This window comes from Anas acuta, chromosome 11 (genome assembly GCF_963932015.1).
Source record: "Anas acuta chromosome 11, bAnaAcu1.1, whole genome shotgun sequence".
Taxonomy (NCBI): domain Eukaryota; kingdom Metazoa; phylum Chordata; class Aves; order Anseriformes; family Anatidae; genus Anas; species Anas acuta.
The window spans coordinates 14,883,461-14,904,792 of record NC_088989.1 but is presented as its reverse complement, the minus strand read 5'-3'; the positions used below and the strand labels follow the sequence as shown (position 1 = coordinate 14,904,792).

Genomic DNA, 21,332 nt, shown 5'->3' with positions numbered 1-21,332 from the left:
AATTAAAGGATGTGATGTGTGGCACTCAGCAAATCCCTAGACTGCTGTCCCAGGGACAAGTAATACCAACCGTACCTCTCTGGCACATGGGATTAGTGGAAGAGGTGCCCTTAATGCCACAGGCAGAAATGGGTCAGCCTCGATTTGGCAAGCTCAGGCTACTCGAAGCGAGTAGTGATGCAGCCTGTAGAAATAAAAGGCCAAAAATCCTGTATTTTGTTCCTTGGAGCCCCACTGAGCTCGCTGCCTATTTACATAGGTCCACAGGCAGCAAGTCAGAAGCTGCTGAACAAAACTAGCTGTGCCGTGGGTATTATCTTTGTGAATGGTTCTTTGTAAGGAATGTACAGATAAGGAAATTAGGAAATGAGCCTGGTATAGGATCTGCACCTTTAGCAAGCATGAACCTCCTTGCTAGCTCCGAAGTCTGAATTTAGATTTGTTTTAACCTCTATCAGCCAAGAATTTGGTGGTTAAGGGCCTTATTGTGACCTTTTGCAATGCAGCTCAAGTGTCCCCACTGTTCCTGATAACTATGTGCAATAGCAACACAAATCTCATCTGTATTCCCCTTTCCCTCTTCCCCTCACTCTGATCAAATCCTTCATTCAGACTTTTTCTAACATCCTAGGCTTCCTTGCATGGTTCAGCACTGAGTAAGTAGCAGTATGGTAACAAAACAGTGCTGTCTTTGTTCTGGAAAAGCAGAGAAATTAAGATGTATAATCTTGAAATGAGGAAGCTCGCAACTGAGGAGAAAGCCGGGCACACACACGCTTGTGCTCTGGCACCAGCTGGGTTGAATTTAGCAGTGCTGCTTAGAGAGAGAGCAAAGAAAACAAACTAATTCATTATTTTGTTTTACCTCCTCCTAAATGACCCAAAGCCCGTTAGAGCTGATGGTGTTTCCGTGGACTTCAGGTGAAACTGATGATGCTCCTCTGCCTTTTGTGCCTTTGCCTTGTTTTCTGCATTTTTCTCTCTTACTGTCTGTCCACTCCTGTGCTCTGCGCTTGCTCTTCCTGCCAGTCTGCATCGTGACTGAGTTCTTCCTCCCGGGGAGCATCAGATCTTCCATCGCTCTTCCAGACAGCAAATCATCCCCAAAGCCATGTTTCATTTAGGGTAAGCTCCTGTGCCCCTTTGATCATGTGGACCTGTCCAGAGACAGCCCAGTTCAGCAGGAAGGAGACCGCTACTGTCTCTCTTCCAGGGTGTTTTTCAGTAAACACTATCAACTCAGCACTCCAGGAGAAAGCAGAAGGGAAATAGAAAATGTTCTCCCTCCTGTGTGAGTCCTCTGGGTAGCGTGGCACAGCCAGCGTGCTTTACACAGGGTTTTGGGTGCCCCAGGTTGGTACATCTGGACTGCCACCGTGTCTCTGGGACATTTGAGGAAGGAGAGGGCATCTGCTACAAAGGCGTCGCTTCTGCAGGGCACGAGGGAGCTGGGGACAAACCTCAGTCCCCTTGGAGCCAGCCAACAGGGAGCCAGGCACTGAGCTGGGGAGAAGGGGGAGTGCGGCTCTGTTTTATTTGCTGGGAGCCCTGCAAAGCTTGCACAGACGTTCAAGGCGTGCCATGGGCAGGAAAGGGGAATGCAGAACAGGTGGAAACCAGATGTGTGTGGTTAATTTGAAAGCCTGTGGACAGACCTGGGGAGAATTGCTTTCTCTGCTCTTTTGAGTCCGCCCTGCAGTCTACCCCACAGCATGTGCACTAGTGTTAGGATTAGTTCCCTTGGGAAATTTGGCTTTTCTGACCATCTGAAAGTGCCTGTAGTCTGCAGTGCCTCCAGTTGGGATTCTGTCCTGGCAGGATGTTGTTTATTGGCGCTGTAGCAGCCTGGCTCAGAAGGGTGGAGAGGTTTGCCTTCCCTGGGAGTCCAGAAGAGAGCTTCTGGGGGGGGACTGAGCCTAGAGGGCAGGGGGCCAAGCAGGGAGCAGGGCCAGGGCCAGGAAGAGGGACCCAACTGCTGCAGAAACCACCTGGGGACTCCCCAGAGAAGCTGACAGTAATTGCAGAGCCAAGTCACAGAGCTGGTGGGAAGAGGCACATGGAGGAGACTCTCTTTATATATATATATATATATATATATATATATATATATACGTCCTACTTTTAGCCCTTTATTCGAGGTGTTTGTTGCTTAGATAGGAGCTGGCTGTGGAGGCTGCTGGTGGCCAACTTAGCGGGACAGCATGGGTAGATTCACCTCAGAGCTCTTGAGCCTTTGAAAGCCCTTTGCTAGATTTCCCCTCCAGCTGATTCCTGTGGCTCTCTCTGGCTACCAGGACTGGTTGCATCAGCACCAAGCCCAGCACAAATTCATGGTCCAGCCCCACCAGTGAGCCCAGTAGGAAGGTGGCTCTGGAGGACTAGCAGCATGAAGTGTCCCAGCACAGGACAGATCTCCTCCCTGGTTCCCAGATTTTGTTTCATTGGTGGGAGCCTCGTGAAAGATGGGACCACCTTCTGCTCTTTCCCATGTCTTTAGTGTCCTTTGGGTACTGCAGGCCTCCTTTCTAGAGCAGGGTGGTTTCCCTGCACGTTCCCCATGGGAAGAGACATCAGTGCGGTTGTGACGCTGGAATTCATTACAACTGTGACGACTGCAGGAAATAAACAGTGGGAGCAGATGGGCTTCCAGGGAACAGAAATCCCGTCTCTCTCTGAACATCCTCAATAATTACAGACACATGCAAAAACACAGGAAGGAAGAAAAAAATATGCCAGTGGCTCGGGGCAGTGTGTGGGCAGAATTGCCTTAACACACAGCGAGCCTTTTCTGGTAGCTGCAAGGAGGTGGACCTGCTGGGGGTGCATCATCACCTGATGAGCTGTTGTGTGAAGATTTCCACGCTGCTGTCCCAAAGCATGGGTGTCTTTCAGGGTTTGTGTTCTCCTGCCCCATCCCACACCACCTGAGCTGCAAACCCTGTTGTTCTGTGCTGAAATGCCTTGGACAAAACAAAAATTATGTGCTTAAATATGGTACTGATGAGATGGGAAAACTGAAGAGGGCTGTGGGGAATGCAGCCTAAGGCAGTAGGTATTGCTCACAGCTCCGAACCTGGGACTGTCCGGGTGTCTTGTGTCAGAGGGGCTGTGGATCTGTTGGTTGTCCTCTAGTTAAGGTCCTTATCTCTGTCTAACAGAGCTGCTGCTGTTCTCCAGTCATTGCATCCCAGTTATGCTGGCCCTAGGGAGAAGCACAGCATGGGCTGCTCTTGAAGAGGAGCAGCTTTGAATCAGCACCAGCATGGTCAGGGCCCAGTCAGGAGGGGAATAGCAAAAGCTGGTGCAGTTTGTGCTCCGTTACAATGAGCTGGTGACTTCAGGAGAAGAGAGAGCTCAGATGACCTGGAAGACCTCAAAGGGGATGTGAAGGCTCACACTGGCTGAGGACAAAGATGCTGGCTCTAGGAGTGGGATACAGATTGGGCAAGTGCCTGTAAATGATGAGACCCAGCTGCTTGGAGTGGACTATTTAGGAGGCAGGTAATTCTGGCTGGTAAGGAAGGTTTTTGTTTTTTTTTCCAACCAGTTTTGATTTATTCTTAGAAGGAGTAGTAGAATTTGATTTGTAAATGATTTCTGTGGTAAATTTTCTATTTTCCATATCAGTTTTGAGTTTTGCTGGAAAATGAAAAACCAAAGACCTATTTTATTATTTCCTATGAAGTGTTCCTTGATGGGGAGTCAGTTCTTGAACCACTTCCACTGAGACTTCTGGCAACTTACTGAATTGCAGAGGTGACACTTAGTGTTTCCAAAAGGGCTAAACCCCACAGTGACACCTTGCCTTTATGTGAGACTGTCCCATCTCATGTTTGCTCTCTGAGAAGTGGCAGATCTTGCTAAAAGCCCCTTGACACATGCTTCAGTCACCACTCAGCTACAAACCAACACGTGGCACTTTAAATTGCCAATGCAAATGAGAGTTGGTTTAAACAGTTCCTTGTCTGTGGTGATAAATAGAAATGGACAGCTCCAAAATATGCAAAGATGCACAATCATCCTGGCAGGGGGTAGTTAATCAGGCATTAAAAACCCAGGACAGAGTCCAGGCAGGGATTAGGCAGTTGCTCCTTCGTCAAAGGAGCTGAGCTCATGTGTGAGCGCTGATAATACTGCCTTTTGACCTGGAACTGGAGTCAGAAAACCAAGGTTTTCCTGATGTTTTCACTATTATTTTGTGAGTACTGATATTATTCGTGTAATGATCTGGAAGCCGTGATCTGGGATATCAGATGCTTCCAACCTCCCATGCCTGCTGGAGCAAGAGTTAAATGGAAAGACATCCTGGCTGGCTTGGTCCAGCTTGTTGCTCTGCAGGAGCAGAGGGCAGAAACCAGGACTGACTGATTGCTCCTGATGGTTCCTGTCTTTTCAGAGCCTGCTGCCGACCCCTGTGCTTGGTTGTCAGTGCAAGGATGGCCTTTTTGCTGCCCTGGCTTGAGCAACTCTGGCAGCAGCAAGGTGATGTGCTTGAAAACTGCAATGCTCAAGCAGTCTGGTTGTGTTTGATGCCCAAATTGTGCCATATTCACACCCAGGTAGGGATCTGGTGCTTTGGCCTCTAGGCTGGGGGCTCCATCCTGGAAAGCTTGCACCCCAGGCTGTGCTTCGTGTGGACTGCAAGTCTCCCTCACGTAACACGGGTGCTGCTGTTGTGCAGCCTTCAGACACAGCCAAGGGCCGGACAGGCCAAAAGGAACAAAAGCACCGTGAAGGTGTAGATGCTAAATACATGGCAGTGACAGCAGCTGCTCCGCGCTGCGTAACGGAGCTGTGCAGATGTGAGAGCACAGGATTAGCAGGGCCCTGAACTCCTCTCTGCGGGGATTTAAAGATGGATTTGAGCTCTGATCGGTCAGGAGAGGCTCAGCCACGAGGTGGTTTCTGCCCTTGTGCCTGGTGCCCAGTTTCTGCTTGCTCTCCCTGCCCTGAATGCCAGCTGGTTTCTCTTTCCACCAGCCTCTCCGCACGAGTGCCTCTCATTTCAGCCCAGGCAAGGTGTCCACCTGCCAAGCCAAGCTGGTGCTCACTGGAGTTTGCCGGACCCTCACAGGCTGATTACTCAAGCAGAACTGTTCATAGCAATGGGAAGGTGGCCAGGCCTGCAAGAAGCATTGCCACGTTTGCACCTCCAGCTCCACATGGTCACCGAGAGAATCGCAGCCTGGACAAGTTGGTCCCCCCTAGCAGGGACAGGGTGGGCTTGTTACCCAGCTCTGCCAAGCAGAGGTGAAGGTCATTTTGTGGCAGCTTTCAAAAGTTTCATGGCTTGTGGTTTTTTTGTTGCACTAGGGGCACGATAGCAGGCCAGCCAGTCGCAGATTGGCTTTGCCTTAGAAGCCTTCCTGTCAAACCCAGTTGCAATCTGTGCCTTTTGACTGTGAACCATGATATTTCCATGACAATCCATTTGAGCACTGTCGTTTGGATGAACTTTGCTGGTCGGTTGCTCCATGATGCTTCAAGGAATGGAGAAATACAGCAGCTCCATTTGTTCCCTCTGAGGACTCTCAGATGGCAGTAACAGCTGGCCGGAGAGAGCAGGTACAGGCCCACCTGCTTCCTCGTTTTGTAGCTGACCTCAACTCCAGTTATTTCTCTGCTTATTGAGCCGAGGAAGGAGATACATGAGGGTATTTCTCATTTTTCAGGATGACAGTCTTTTCTCTGTCCTAGCATTATGCTAAGTAAGAAGTGCTTGTTGAGGGCCACATCTGCAGATGGATAGACCAATAAATAAAGGAAGGCAAAGATACTTGCCAAGAAGCCACTTTGCTGCTTATACATGGTAAAAGCCTGTGAAATTAAAGAGTGGAGATGCGTGCAGACAGATGAAGGAGAGAGATGCTGCTGGGTAAAACCGGAGGGATAAAGAGATCTTCAGGTCATCCTCTGACAGCTTGCCCCTCTCCGTACTGATGGGCTCCAGTATCTGCTCCTTGTTAATCAATACTGCTTATCAGAACTACTGGCCAGCCAGAAGGTGTACTGAAAATCGACCAGTCACGAAAATGGCCATTCTCCAAAAAGAAATCGCTGCCTTCTCCATTAGGAGTTAAACCTGGATAAGCACAAACCCTGCTTATAACAGTCTGATGTTCACCAGCAGCCTGCTTTGACTGTCATTTTTTTGCAGTAATTTTTCTGCCGTCGGGGAAAAGAGGAATTCCTGCGTTGACCTGGGAGCTGCAGGACAGTCCCAGCATGTCCAGCCTCACTCACTGCCTTTTCCAACATTTCTGTCTGGTTGAAATAGAGCCTGTTAAGGCCCTTCCAAAATTTCCAAACAATTAAAACCCCTTGGAAGCTTGGCCTGGTTAATCTTGGAAGAAGGAAGGCTGGCTGCAGACAGAGTAAGTAATGCTGATCCTGAACGGCGCAGCAATGCTTGGAGCAGTTTGCCCTCCAATGGCCAGTTGGAGCTTGCAGCTCCTGCCCTCACACCGAGGTTTCCTTTAACTCAGATGGCTCCAGCCCCCCTGATTAGTGCATTGTGCCCCTCACCTGCGTTATTACTCCATCCCAAGGATAATCTGTGAGAAAGGGAGAGCGGGGGCCTTTTCAGAGCAAAGCTCTCTCATGGAAGGTGCTCAGTGCCTTCTACTTCTGCTGCAGCATGCCTCCTTGAAGGCGCTTTTGGCTTCTTGGGGATAGCGTGGGCCTGCTCTGCATTTCATGGTTTGGTCTCTTGTTTGTGGTTTGTTGAGATTGTTGTCTAAGCTACAAAAGACCTGGAGCTGCTGTGCTTCACTGAGAGCATCTGATGAGCAACTGCAGGCTGAAGCACAGTTAGATACAAGGAATCTAGCTGCAGAAATGTCTTCTGCAGGGCTCCTGTTAGGAGATGGCTCCTCCACTCTGGGGCCAGATCCTTCTCAGACCCCATGCTGCTGGTTTGGCCAGCCCCATGTCAGGCTCTGTTGGTAACTGGGGTGAAGAGAACGGGTTGACCTGGCATGGACCAGGGGCATTTCCACCACCCTGCCAAGCTACTCCTGCCCTAGAGAAGCCCATAGGCCATTCCTGTTGTCTCCTACAAAAACCCCAAATCCCAGAGGGAAGCAGAGAGCTGGGGCCAAGCAACCAGCCTATGCCTATGAGAGGGCATTTCTACTGGTCAGCTTTTGTCAGGGCAAGGAGGAATTGGTTTGGGGTGAGGAATGTCTTTATTTTCCTCTCTGGAAGGTGAAACAGCATTAACAGAACCACAAAGAGGAACACAGAAGAAAATTATTTTGCTTTTGCCAAAATTTTACATGGTGAAACAAAAGACAAAGTACAAACTCCTGATTTCCTCAGTCGTTTTTTGAAGTAAATTTATTGTCTGAGGCTTAGAGTTTAAGGTATTTAGGTATAAGACAGAAAGGTGTAGCTTGATTTTTTTTCCCTCTTATTCAGTGCCATCCTGGCAACAATCAGGTGTGAAGTTCAGACTGCTCCTCTCCTTCTTCCACCTATTCTAAAATTGTTCTGCTACTTTTGGCCTTTGAATTTTGTGGGGGTTTTTTGTTTGGTTGTTGTGTTTTTTTTTTTCCTCTCTGGATATCTGCAGTGAGTTTTCAGGTATGATGTGCACCACAGCAATTCTCACTGTGCTCCCTGGTGATATACGGTGTCTCCAGCATCACTCTCAGGAAGACAAACCTCAAAAATTTGGTCCCTGTTAACTAGCCATTAGCACCAGCAACACCCAGAGATGAATTCCTCCAGCTTTGAACGGCCAGTAGTTACTGTGCTGGGTCCATTGCAGCAAGTGTGGAAAGCCAGATGATTTTAATGACAGTGTGTCCATTGAAGTCTCTGGTTTGTGGGAGACTTGATCATTTCTTCTCTCTCCAACATAAAAGAAATGCCGAGTACGAGAAGTTCCTTTACCATTGCTGGGTGGACACTTTGGATGTCTCATTTAATTTACTAGATAATGATCACATTTATGGAACAGCTTGTTTCAATTTTCTCATTATCACTAACTGAGATGATAGATTATTAAATACCCTTTTGCACCACTTCACAGATGAGACGTGAGAAGGAAAGTTATTCAGAGGAGCAAGCTGATACAAATGAACGGGCAGCAAAGAGGCCTCGGGTTTCTCAGGCAGGTTACTGGTAAGAAGCCACGCAAAAATTAATAATTTTGCAGGGCCTCCACTGTTGCACATTCAGTGAAAGCCATCACAGGTCACTATAACTGGATTGCTGGCATCCAGGAATTTTGTCCTCAACACCCCACGTTCCCGCACTGCTGGAGCTGCAGTGGCTACACCAGATGCCAAAGCTTTTTCCTCCAAGACATTAAGAAGTCTGTGCAGACTGTCAAAAGACTGATATATTGTCTATTTTACCAGGAGAACTGAAGCAAATGATGAATGAGATCAGAGATGTATTTGCCCTAATACCAATCCATTATTTGTAAGAGCACAGACTGCTTCCGCTGATTCTGAAAGAAATTTAATCCCCTGCAACTGAGAAGGAAATGGGTTTGTAAGTCTAAGGAAGGATTGCATCATAGTCAAAGAAGTAGACATTGGAGATTTGGCAGAAATTTGGTGTTGAAATGGAACTGGGGATCTTTAGACAGTAGATTTCAGCAATGGCAAATGAGGTTGAGGACACCTGGGATCATTTGGCTGCTTCTAGGCTGCTGTATCAGGTTTTGTGTACTTACCTACATGACAGTAGCAAGATTAATTATCTTTGAGTCTTTACAGAGAACAGAGCAAATCCCCATGCTGCTGAGCTCCACTTTCTCTGCATAAAATAGCATGAAAAGCCCTCACATGGGAGGGGATGGGGTCCAAATTTTAGGATCAACCATGGAGGAAAATCACCTGGTGGCCCAACATGACAGATGACAAACAAACCCACTTGATCTCAAACTCAGAATGGAGAGAATGTGACTGCAGGATTATATCCACAGGCATGCCTTCAAGAAGTAACACCTTTTCTGAAGTTTTATGCAGACCCCCTCAAGTAAAGTAAAATTATTCCTCTTCTTTTCAGATATCTTCTAATGAAGCAGATGCACAGAAGGGGCCTGGAGTCAATCACCGTCTTTGTTGCTCTCTTCCTGGCACCTTCTAAAGAGCTCAGATGAAAAGCCAGGTGTGTATTGCAAGATTTGTTTTTCCAAAGGTGAAGTAGTTGGATATCATTAAGACAAAGACTGTCTTCAAGAGCAAGAAACTCTTTGGAGCTGTAAATCATACTATCAGCCCTTCTTGTATCCATTATACAAAATAGCTGCTTGACCTCTAGCTGTTTATGAATCATTCTTTAAATACCGTGTTAAGTACCAGCATAAGAGCTGTGTCTCAAAAGTCCTTTATGATGGGTTGTCCTGCCCTTAAATCCTTGTCATTTTATGCTAATTACTGACAAGTTATAATTGTCCAATAAACCACTCAGAATAATCTTCATGCAGATAATAACTATTTGAGAAGTCACTAAGTGACATAAAGAAAGCAAAGGCATTTGGGTTTGATCTTTTTGAGTACTGCATTGCTTCTGGACAACTGGTACAAATTCTGTGTGTAAAAGTTCTATTTTTAATCTCCAAGTCACAGTGATACATTGAGCAGTTACCTTTGGGGTTGTCTTGGTTGTGGTGGGAATGGCTGGGTTGCAGGTTCTGACTTGACTTACAGCATTGAGTTGCCCAATTTCTGATGGCTTTCGGTAGCGACCAGGTGCCGTATTCACTTGCGCTCCTTTGATGAATCCAAGCCTGTTACCTCTCATACTGCTCATCGCATTTCTACTCTCAGTGTTATGGAAGGTTGACTGGGAATTGTGTGATGTGGATGGGTGGCCTGGGTTCACTGCTAATCTGGTGTGGCTGGTCATGCTTGGGGGTACCGCTGCTGCCTTTGGCGATCACCCAGCTGTGCACGCTTCCAGCAAGGAAAGCTGTGTGAGCAATCATTGGCCAGACCACCTAGTTAACAAATAAACCCTCAAATGCATTAGCCCTGCAGTCCCACATCTGCTGTGCAATGGCAAGTTAGGGGAATTCTATAGAATGAACTTGTTTCAGGCACCTTCAGTCTTATTAACTTTTGGAGGAAACCCAGGGAAAGTTATATTGGAAAGCTGAAAGCTATTATGGCAGGATGGCTGCTAAGTGACTTGGTATGTGCCCTTGGGGACCAGCTCTCCCAACTTTATGAAAAACAATATTAACTGATTCTCCAGTTTTGTGTCACAGCAGGCCCAATGTGGTATTTTCTACAAAAGGATTGTGATGCTCAGAGTCGCTGTAGTATTTCAATTCATTTTTGTGGATTGGATGAAAAGGAAAATGAGCAAAAAAAATGGTGGAAATGCAAATTATGCTATTGACTTGCTTCTCCTTGAAGTCCAGTAAGCTGCCGGACACTTTAGATTTTTCTGTCCTTTCACTTACTATTATTAGGTCTCTCATGGATGTTTAAAGAGGAAAAAAATGGGGTTTGTCCTGTTTGCCGACTAAGTCAGTCGTGGTCAGCACATGATCTTCAGGGCAGCTAACTGGCATCACCAACACCCCTGGGCCTCTCCTCCATCCCCTGCATGCCCCCCTCCCTGCTTGGTATCAGGCTCCTGATTGAGCTGTAAACTCAGGGCAAAGGCTCCCATGGGAGAGGACAAGCGCTGACGTCTTCTCTCAAGTCTGGTATAAGCCACAGGTACCTTTGGGAGGAGATGGTGAAGCATTGGTAAAGCAAGTTGGTATTTGAGCTGTGCTTCAAGAGAAAGAGGCAGGCATTTCATTCTTACAGATAGCTTGACCCGTAGGGAGGTTGTACTGTTTAGGAGCTGATGGATATCTTCCTCTTCTTTCTCTTTTTCTTTTAAAGAGCAGGACGTTGTGCTTTTGACATGCCATGAACACCTCTGTGTTTAAGGAAACTATAGTTGTCTATTGTCTATTTAGTCCCAGGGTTGGTGCTGTTTGAGTAGCACAAAGTGGCTGGAACAGGATGAGAAGATCTGAGCTGCTGGGTTTTGTTACTGAAGGTGACTGTCAGCATGCCCTCTCCATGCACCCGCATTGTAAGTGCTCTGCGTCCCACCTAGTGAAGTCATTTGGAGGGACCTTCCAAAGCCTCCACATAGCTTTTAGGTCTGCTCCACGCCAGTAAGCTTGCACTGAATCATCTGCCACTGCAGGTCCTGACAAAAATTCATGATGCAAGAGATCCCAGGAGGAAGGTGACTGGGGAGAGCTGCTGGGCGAGGGAACAAGCTGCTGCTCCTAGTCTGCTTGCCAGCTGGAAGAAAGAATATGGCCTAGGGCAAGGTGGACACCTCAGACATGCTCTCAGGCATAGGAAGGGGAAATGAATTAATGGAAACTGGGATAGGGGTGACAGGAGGGATGGAGGGAGGAGAGCCATTTTGGCCAGACAGGCTACCCAACTGCCTACACAAAGGCCTCCTCCTATCATCCCTGTCACACAAGAGATCCAGTGCTCACCAGGAAAGTGGAGCATTAAGAAGAGGGTAGAAAGTTTTGTTAATCACGTGTAAGGGTGGTGTCCAAACTAAACGTAGTCTATTCTGCTTTAGAAGATAACACGGAGCATTGGGAAAGCAGTGCTACCCCAGCCTGTGCCTTGGTGGAGCATCCTGGGGAGGACAGTGGCTGGGTTGGCTGCAGTAAGGAAACATCTGAGCACGACAGGCACCGTGGGCATTTTAAAGGGTTGTGGTCATCACTAGGAAGCATCTGCCTCTGTTGCAGTGAGAGATGTACTCTGTTTTATCAGGTCAATAGATGAACAAAGATGAATATGTGGTGGCCTGAAATGTGTGGCAGCTGCTTTCTTTCCCCTGTGACATGAGTGGGTGAAGGGGAAAAAGAGGTTCTTAGCCAATCTGCACCTCCTAAATATAATCATTTTGTGTTTCTTTAGCAGAAATTTAGGCAACAAAAGTAACAATTAGTCCTTTGAAACTCCTAGCCCTGACCTGCTCTGGGGAAATGGTGAAAACCAGCCCTCCTCTATGAAGATGTTCTGGGGATCAGACTCATTTTCCTCCCTGAGAAAAAGAGAAGAAAATGAGCTATTTAGCAAAAACAAGGAGAGAAACTCATGTGGCAAGGGGATGGGAGGCGAGCAGCAGCTGCACAGGTCGGTGAGGGGCTGCACAGCCTCTCCCTGCGCTGGTGCCTGATGCCTGTGGCTGCCAGAGGCCAAACACTGCCTCTTCTTGTGCCAGTCGGAACCGGCAGCTAATGCTTGATTTACTTGATAGCCCCGTTCTCCCCTCGTGAACAGGCCTCTTCATGCCCAGGCAGTGTCACTGCCATTCATTTCTAATTATTACATCTCTCCGTGGCCAGACTCACTTCCCTGCCTCCTGCCAAGTGGCGGCTGGGCCCGCGCTGTGCTCGGCCCTCGCTCCTCTCCATCACCAGTCACCAGCCTGCCCGCAGACAAGAGGGAGCGTTGAGTGGCACCAACCCAGCCGTGGGGTAAGGCCAAGGGCTTTCCGCTGCTCTCATCATAGGTGTGGTTCGATTAACAACAAAGGTCTGAGAACAAATGAGTAATCTCCCTTTCAGTGCCAGCTCTTTCACCTGTCGTTATTAAAAAAAATCCCTTTGTGTGCTCTGTGGCTTATCTCCTGAAGGCCACCAAACAGCCCTTTGTACTTGATTGCCACCGTATATCCCTGCCATCAGCATGGCTCCAGCCAAACCCTGCTCTGCATCCCCCCTGAGGCAGCAGGACCATCCTCAGAGGGGACCGGGCAGGGGTGCAGCAGGTGAAGCACTGCCCTCCATCTTCCAGGGGGTAGATGAGGCTTGTCTGGAGATGGACAGGAACTCTGAGGTAGAAGTTGGTGTTTAATGTGAATCCCTCAAACCCTAGTCAAGAGCTTTTGAATTTCTGACTCTCCTTTCTCACCTGATCTAGAAAAGCCAGGAGACATGTAAGCTATTTTTCTTGATTTGCAAACCCTGCCGACTACCGGATGTCTGAAAATCACTCCTTTTAAGGTGTCTCAATTTGAGAATCCAAAAATAAAGAAATTTAGTCCATTCAAATGGTTTGGCAAGCCATTTAAATCTTCCAGGAGCAAAGGCCAAGCTGTACAGCTTTTACTCAAGAATTGATGTAAAATTGCAAGGATATACATCCTTCATGGGAAAAAAAAAAAAAAAGATCAGATTGCATGTTTGACAAGGTTTTATATATTTATCTTTCCCTGGCTCATTGATGTGTTGGAGATAACTAATAAGCTGGTAAGGCTGATTATAATAGATCCAAAAATAAGACTGAGAGAGATTCACCGCAGCCCGTATCCGACAGGTCTTGTCACTTGGATGCATTTGCAAAAAGCTGGTTTGTCTCTCCCCTTGACAGATGCTTTGATGAGCTAATCATCTCATTTCCATGAACTGCACATCTGTAAAAACAAATGTGGATAAGACTTGAACAAGTGACTAAGCCCTGTTCTTGTTTGCAATGTTTCATGACAATTATTCGAGCAGAGGTGGTGTTCCTCGCTGACAGGTGACGTGCACACGTGCTGTGTCAAGCAGATGGCTTCTCTGAAGTTTTCCTCTCCAGGAGGGCTGTGAGAGGCTTTTTTCTCTGCCACTGATGGTCTCAGGTACCCCAAGCAGCTGCAACCATCTCCAGTTCAGCAGACCACATACACATTGCTCTGGCTTTGGAATAGCAAAGCTTGGGAAGCGATGGTGAAGCAGAGGTTCCCAGGAGAGCCAGATGCTTTTCTCCATTTTCTGCCGCACTTGCTGCAGGAGGTGGTGGCTGTCTCATACATGTTAGATTAGGCAGTAGCTGGATGCTTTATTGCTTGTTTCCTGGCTTTGTTATTGCTGAGGGATAGTTTCCTGTTATGTTTTCAGTGTTGTGCTCAGTGTCCAGTGAGGTACAAAGATTAACAGCCTCTTTGGGCTTTTCTGTACACTTTCTTTACTTTTTCATTACATCGTGGAAGCCACGCTGCCTAGGATTCCCAGTTCCTGGCAAGTGAACTAAGGGCAACTTGGTGACTTAGTCCTGTTTCAAAAGCCCCAATAACCATCCCATACACCAACAGCCAGTGTATTTCATCTGGAGAAGGGCCCCAACAAAGCTGTTTAGTGTGATTGATCTAATCTGCTTTCATTTTACACCATTAATTTGGAGGGGATTTGCTGTGTGTCCCTTGCTAGGCAGTTCCTTTTGGTTTTATTTTTCCCTTGCTTTCCTGGTTTTCATCTTTAACCTTGTGTTCTGGGGTTTCATTTCCTGGTTCAGTGTTACCTCAGTTAGCTTTGTACCAAACTAAATTGTAACTATATCAACTAGGAACAAAGGAAAAACCCCACTACACAATTATTTACATCAGAAAGTTTGTTTCCATACTTTCTCTTCAGGTTTTTATGGAGTAGAGATGTGTTGGAGAAGGAGCAATTAAAATGATTCCTGGGTGCAGGGAGGAATTTGTCCAGCTCCTGAGAAGGGGAGGAGTATTAAATACTGTTTGGGCTGTAAATCCACAGAAATTTGTTTCCTTTTTTTCAGTTCAAACTTTAATTAAGAGAATTACACATCTCCCCTCCCCTCCCTGACCATTTATTTCAAAGCAAGAGAGTTTTTGCTCTGAAGTGGAAGTTTAAAAGGGAATTATCAGGTACGTTCTGAACCAGTTTTGCATCTTTGTTCCTGCTTTATCTGTAGCAATCAGGTAGCATTTTGAAATGCTAGGGGTGAAATGTTTTTTGGTGCAATGCCAGCAGAAAAGTAAAGCCCAGCTTCAGCCCTTGGGCTCCTCTCGTCATTGTTTTGTCCCTTAGGACCATATTTGGTTAATAGCAAAACTTCTTGATGATTCTCTGACAAGTGTGAAGGGAACTTGAAAGCATGCGTATATTTGCTGGGTGTGGACACAAAGCTGTGTCTTCAGACTCTCCCTGTCCAGAAATGGGGGTGCACAAAAATGAGTCACACGGGAAGCAGCCAGGCTTGGTGAGGCTCCTTCATCACAAAAGCCACTGTACCTCATTTGTAGGTCTCTCAGCAGAAAAGTCTTGGGCACTGGCTGGTTCCCATGTTCACAGATGAGCAATGGGAAATAGTTCAGTGATTGCTTTTTCTGTGCAAATAGTGCCTCCTCCTCTCCTCTCCTGTCCTGTCCTGTCCCGTCCTCTCCTGTCCTGTCCTCTCCACTCTGCTCCTCCTCTCCGCTCCTCTCTGCTCCCCTCCTTCTCCACTCTGCTCCTCTTTCTGTTATAGAAATGTATTAACACCAATGCAGGGACACTGCACCGTGTCCTAACATTGCTGCCAAGCAAGGGTTAAAGCATAGCCATTCACCTCCTCCATTTCCTTACTAACAGCTTTCAGATCTTGGCATCTATCAAAATAGATGCAGAAGCCAAAAACTAACAAAGGTGGAAATGATCGCTGCGGGGCAGGCTGCCGTTTCCTGTAATCGGATCCTAGCCCAAACAGATATGACTCCAGCTGCAGCCCCGTGCTTGTGCTGGAGATGTTTGCAGGGAGCTGCCACGGTACACAAGGTGAGGGAAGCGTCTGTGCAACCTGAAAACAAAAGCAGGCTAGACAAGGGCAGATGTCACACCTAGAGTGGGTTTTGATAAAATACACATAGAAGAGGTTATAGGTAGGAGTGATAAAGGCAGGAGCCTTTCCTTGGGAGCCAGGTTTAGCTCCCAGAGGAGCATGTGGGGAAAGGAAACTGGTTTAGATGAAACATCTGGGCCACCCCATGCGATGGATAATGAGTGAAGCAGCCTCTTTGCATTTCCAGTCCTCTGGCTGAGTGCAGTCCTCTCAGTCCTTTTTCGTGATACAAAGCCCACAAACGGGCACGATGGCCAAAGGTTCAGCAGGAGATGAGGGGGGACTTTGGCTGGGATGTAACTCTTTGTTCTTTTGATGGTTAATGGTCATGGGGAAGCACAGTGGATCTAGATGCCAGTCTGGTGATGCCCCTCAGCAAGGTGTGGTGCTCTGATGAGCGGGAAAGGTGGCAGTAGCTGGACTGTGATACTCACGGGCAGATCCAGCATGGCCAAACACTGACACAGAGTGACAGCAACTCTTATGGACATGGATGGGTGCCCTGTGGCATCACCAGTGCCTCCTGGATGCTGGTTCCCTATCCTGTGTCCCTCTTCTGCTGAGAGACAAAACACAGGAGGAACAGAAATGTGGTGGAGCTATATCAGAGCTGCAGAACTGCGGGGAAAATGGTTATTTGTGCTCCTTAAGTCATGTAATGGGGAAAGCTGAGCTCTGGAAGCCCAATTAAGAACAATAGAAGGAACACTGTACACCCAGCATGTTGGGAAACAGGCCATAAATGAAAAGGGTGTGTGATTTCATAAAACACATTGAGGCTTGTGGAGGAAGCTTACCTAAGTCAATTAGCAATATGCGTGTACCTTGGTATGCACGAATCCAACCAGAGCGTTGAGGCTTTAAAAGCCAAATCTGATATAGTTTTGAGCGCTCCTGGAAGTCGGAAGGAATGCAGTTCTCCTTTGAAAGTGCTTTGTGCTGGAATATTAACTCAGTTTTGAGAAGGTTGCCAACACACGTAGCTCCACCAGTGTAAATGGAGGTGAGGTTACCCCAGTCACATCATTGCAGAATGGTGGATAGATGTCTATTAAATTTTAAATCAGGCTCATTTCAACTTATTTAAAGTTGATTAAGAAAAGGTTGGTGTTGAACCACAATAAATCATTCTCAAATAAAGGAAGCAATGCAAATTAATAAGGTGAGTAATAAGCTGGTCTAGAGCACCTGGGTTGCATCTCTGCCCAACCAGTCTTCATTAAGTGCTGCATTAATACTCTATTAAGTTTCTTTTTGCATTTCAGGCTCTCTGTTAGTTTCTGTGTGCTTTTTAGTGCTTTTGGATACGTGTTCTCTCATGTTGTTGTTTTGTTTTGTATTTTCCCCTGTGGTCACTTACTGGAAATGCCATCTAACCTCTTATGTTCAAAATCTTCTCCATGTAGAGGGGGAAACAAGTGCATTCTTCTTTGGTTTCTTCATGGAGCTGTGCCATGGTGCTCTCTTTGCTTACAAATCCTTGGGAAATACTGGCGAATAGATATTAAAGCACTGTGCATACATGTTCTGCGTTAAGAGAGATGTAAGACCCAGGCACTCTTGAATCTGTTGTGGGTTTGGTATTCGAGTTTTCTTCCTGCTCGTGCCCTAATGCAGTTAAGACTGCCCTGTTTGAAAAGTACTTTAACATCTTGAGATGGTCAGATCTTTCTAGAAAAAGCATAGCGATGTTCACCGTCTCTTTCCTGCCTGTTATGATTACTGCCTTCTGTGAGCATCAAATTCACACACACACAAAAAAAATGTATAAAGCATTAAAAAATCATTGCAGTCTGTCTCCTTTCCCCCACTGATTTCTGAAGTTTCACAATTTCCTTCTCAGTTTCCATTACTTGGGAGACACATACATCATGCCAATAGGATTCATAAATGTTCTTAATTCCACTTTGCTGTCAATTTTCTCTTGCTTTAATCAGAATGCAAATGGGATCCCATCCATATGAGAAGCCACTGTTCTGCCTGACTGCATCACTAGTAATGGAGCAGTGTAGCTGTGCTCAGAAAAGGTCCCCGCGAAGGGAAGCACCCTTCAGCTGTATTTTTAATATAGAACCACATTTATTTTGTGTTTACACCTTGATTGTCCTTGGAATCCTTCAAGGATGTGCCCCCAGTTTCCACCAGTTACCTTGTACTGGAGCAACTACTAAAGGCTGTTCAGAAAAACATCCACAAGGGAGAGACCAGGATGTTCTGGAGAGCCATCTGGCAATGTCAAAAAAAAAGGCAAGCACCACATTTTAGGAGGGTTTCTCCAGCACAGTAGGCGTGGGGTGGTGGGCTGTCATCGTTGTGTTGGTTAAAGCAAGTGGGATCAGCCAGGCTTAAGCTGCAGCACACAGTTTCTGGAAGGCTGTTGCCTCACCGCATTACCCAAAGGTGTGTTCAGTGCGTGGCAGTACGCGTCACCCTCGGTAAGCTTCATACTGTTACGCAGATCCGAAGCTGGTGATTTGCTTCTGGGAGCATGGCCATGCCTTGGGGGGCTTGACTGGAGGATTATATTTGTTCTTTTCAGAAAAGACTGTTTTCCAAATGGATCGTAAAAAGGAAAATATGCTTGTAGGTGTTGAAAGAGCAAATGGTTTTGTGTTTGCTTGTGCTGTTCTTTTTTTGAGTTTTTCTTGTCTTTGGAAGCAGTGGGGGATTTTATCCTGATTTCAAACTCTGGGTCCTTGCGGACTAGCTCAGTCCAAATAAAATCAGCAAAGACTGCAATTTCAGAGGGTGTGTGAGGGCAGTTGGAGTGGTGTTCAGTGTGATCCGCACAACAGACCTTCTGAAATACCCTGTTCTCTCTTAGCCAGGTGTTTCCTTTTACATTTTCCTGGGCCTTCTCATTTTTGTATTTGGTTCGTGAACACTCACACTTTTAAACACCCACGGAGTGTTTCTGCAGCTTGGTTATGACAGTGTCTAAGCCTGATTTGAAGTCCATTTCATCCTTTCTTGTTGAGATTGTGGTTACCCACACTGCAGTCTTCCATGCGGCAATCTGTCCAGCCCACTGCCCACTTGGTTTCTTTACTCTGTGTTACCAAGACCCATTCTTGTCCTGGATGTTATTTCTGGGCAGCCTCTGGTGCTTTTTTCTCCGACCCCCCATGTCTCAATCAATTAGCATGGGTTTCTCCAAGTCATAAAATCGTAGAATTATTCTGTGTTGGAAGGGGCCCACAAGCATCGTTGGCTCCAACTCTTGGCTCCACACAGAAGCACCTGAAAAGCCCTTCTTGAGAAGCTCCTGATGCTTCCTCATGCTGATTTTGGAGGATGATGCCCTTGGCTTTTTGTGTGACAATGTTTGGATCCATTTAGAGGCATCTGAACAGTTAGCAGCTCACCAGGCCTGTGGCTGGCCCCATGTCATACACCAACATGCTTCTCTCTGGATGCCACGTGCCTGGGCAGATCGGTTGTGAAATCCTTCCTCTGACTCATCCTTTTGATCATTTTAAATTGCCCACTCAAGAGCACGTTGCAGGCTGGTATGAGCAGCTCGCACGCTGCTGGCGCCTCTCATCTGAGCATCCAAAAAACTTCTTCCAGTATGGCCCCATGTGGGGCAGGTCCCAGCTCGCCAGCTCCTGGGGCAAGTCCTGGGGTTGCTGGAAGGCAGTTCAGGGTGGGAGAGCACCTGGGGGAAGGCTGGGTCTGCTGGTTTTATCAGGTACTCTGTTCCTTCTCTCTGGGCTGCTGCAGTAGCTCAGTATTTTCTAAAAGCTTTCTTGTGAGTTTTTTGTTTCTTTAATCTAACAAAAAAAAAAAAAAAGACTTGGTCTTTCAGTGAGGTCAACAAGAAATGCAATGAAAAGCAAGTAAACAAAACCAATTTTTTCATGGGCATTTTTCACAGAGTGGAGGAGAAGGAGGTGGTGGAGCTGTGAGTAAGAATGGCCTAGAAAGAGAGAAATCAGTAAGCTCAGCAAATAGCCTGATCCTCCGGTGGCACAGCCTCCATCGCTGGATGCACAGAGTTATCCAATCTCACCTGCTGTGAAACCACATTAAAATGTAAACAACAGCTTGGGAGAATTTTCTCTCTCTGTCATGTCATGTGCCACCGTCTGAGCTCTGGTTGCAAGGTCTGTCCCTCTTTGGAGCAACCTTCCTAGACGAACAGTGTCCTTTTGTCTCTTTTCCCCATGAATTCTTTATGGTACTGTTGATCTCCTGCCTTAATTTTTTCATACAATTAAGGATGAGCATTATGAAGATCTGTCTGCACAGGAAGGCAACGATCAGTGATAGCCTGCATGCCTCCACATCAGCAACTTCCTACAAGGCACTTACTGCCTCCACAAAAGTTTCTGCAGGTAGTTTTAATCGTTCTTTGTCTTGCCCAAAGGAGAAAGAGTCACTGCCTCCTCCAGACACTGCTGAGCGTGGAGGTTGGACTGGATATTTGCATGAGAGAAAGGAGCATCTGCTGCCCTGTATTCCTTCAGTCATCTGGATTAATCATATTGAGTACCCCTGTCTCCTTACTGACTTTTCTGACCTGTTCTCCTTTGATGTGCACAGTCCTGTTGGGGCAGTTACCACCTGATGCCCACTAAGGATAAGAAAAAAGAAAATGAGTAAAAAAGTGAATTACCCTATTGCACCATATCCTGGGGTGCACCAAGCACGGCATCGCCACTTGGTCGAGGGAGGTGATTGTCCCGCTCTGCTCTGCACTGTGCGGCCTCACCTGGAGCACTGTGTGCAGTTCTGGGCACCACAGCACAAAAAGGACGTGAAACTGTTGGAGAGTGTCCAGAGGAGGGCTACAAGATGGTGAAGGTCCTAGAGGGGAAGACGTATGAGGAGCGGCTGAGGGCACTGGGCCTGTTCAGCCTGGAGAAGAGGAGGCTGAGAGGGGACCTCATGGCGGCCTACAGCTTCCTCATGAGGGGAGTGGAGGGGCAGGGGCCGATCTGTTCTCTTTAGTCACCAGCAATAGGACCCAGGGGAATGGTGTCAAGCTGAGGCAGGGGAGGTTCAGGCTGGACATCAGAAGAGGTTCTTCACCGAGAGGGTGGTCACACACTGGAACAGGCTCCCTGGGGACCTAGTCACTGCATCAAGCCTGTTGGAGTTTAAGAAGTGTTTGGACTGTGCTCTTAGTCATATGGTCTGAATTTTTGGGTAGACCTGTATGTTGCCAGGAGTTCGATTCAATGATCCTTGTGGGTCCCTTCCAACTCAGGATATTGTATGATTCTGTGATTCTAATCAGGATAGAAGGACATGAATTTGCAGGAACTCCAGAAAGAAAGGGAAGCAGGCTCAATGGAAGAAGTTAGTGACAAAGCAGCCTTGCATGGAAATATTATTGCCAGGGATTGTGTTTGTGTGTTTATTTTAATTAACCTCCAAACAACAGATTTGTGTTTTTTTGTTTTTGTTTTTGTTTTTTAATTTTAAGTACTATTTCTGCCCAGCTTCAAAGTGACCTCCTGAGGTAGCAGTTTAGATAATTCCTAGCAGAGAACAATTTTTGAGTAAGAGCTAGAGCCTCATAATGAAGCTTGAAACATTAAAGCGATCACTTCATTTCCCTGGGTACCTGCATGCCTGGAATACATCCTCCTTCTGCTCCTTTGCGTGAGCTGCAGAAGGGGCGACAGAATTATTAATTAAAACAGTGGCATATTAATTAAAACAGTGACACAGGGTTTGGAAGATGCGAAAGGCCTGTGAGCTATTTCCTCCTCCTCTCCT

General features: G+C 46.8%; 1 long non-coding RNA gene across 25 annotated transcripts in view; it reads left to right on the top strand.

Annotated features, from left to right (window-relative positions):
- LOC137862221 (uncharacterized) overlaps positions 1-21,332 on the top strand; it is a 221,972-nt gene that overhangs the window by 159,217 nt on the left and 41,423 nt on the right. For 23 of the 25 annotated variants that reach the window (XR_011100100.1, XR_011100091.1, XR_011100095.1 and 20 more), the window contains one exon: positions 9,022-9,123. The exons of 1 other annotated variant lie outside the window; for it this stretch is intronic. This is a non-coding gene — a long non-coding RNA (uncharacterized lncRNA). Of the gene's footprint in view, positions 1-6,157; positions 6,375-9,021; positions 9,124-21,332 lie in introns of all 25 variants that reach the window. One more of the 25 variants, XR_011100102.1, reaches the window with a different exon arrangement.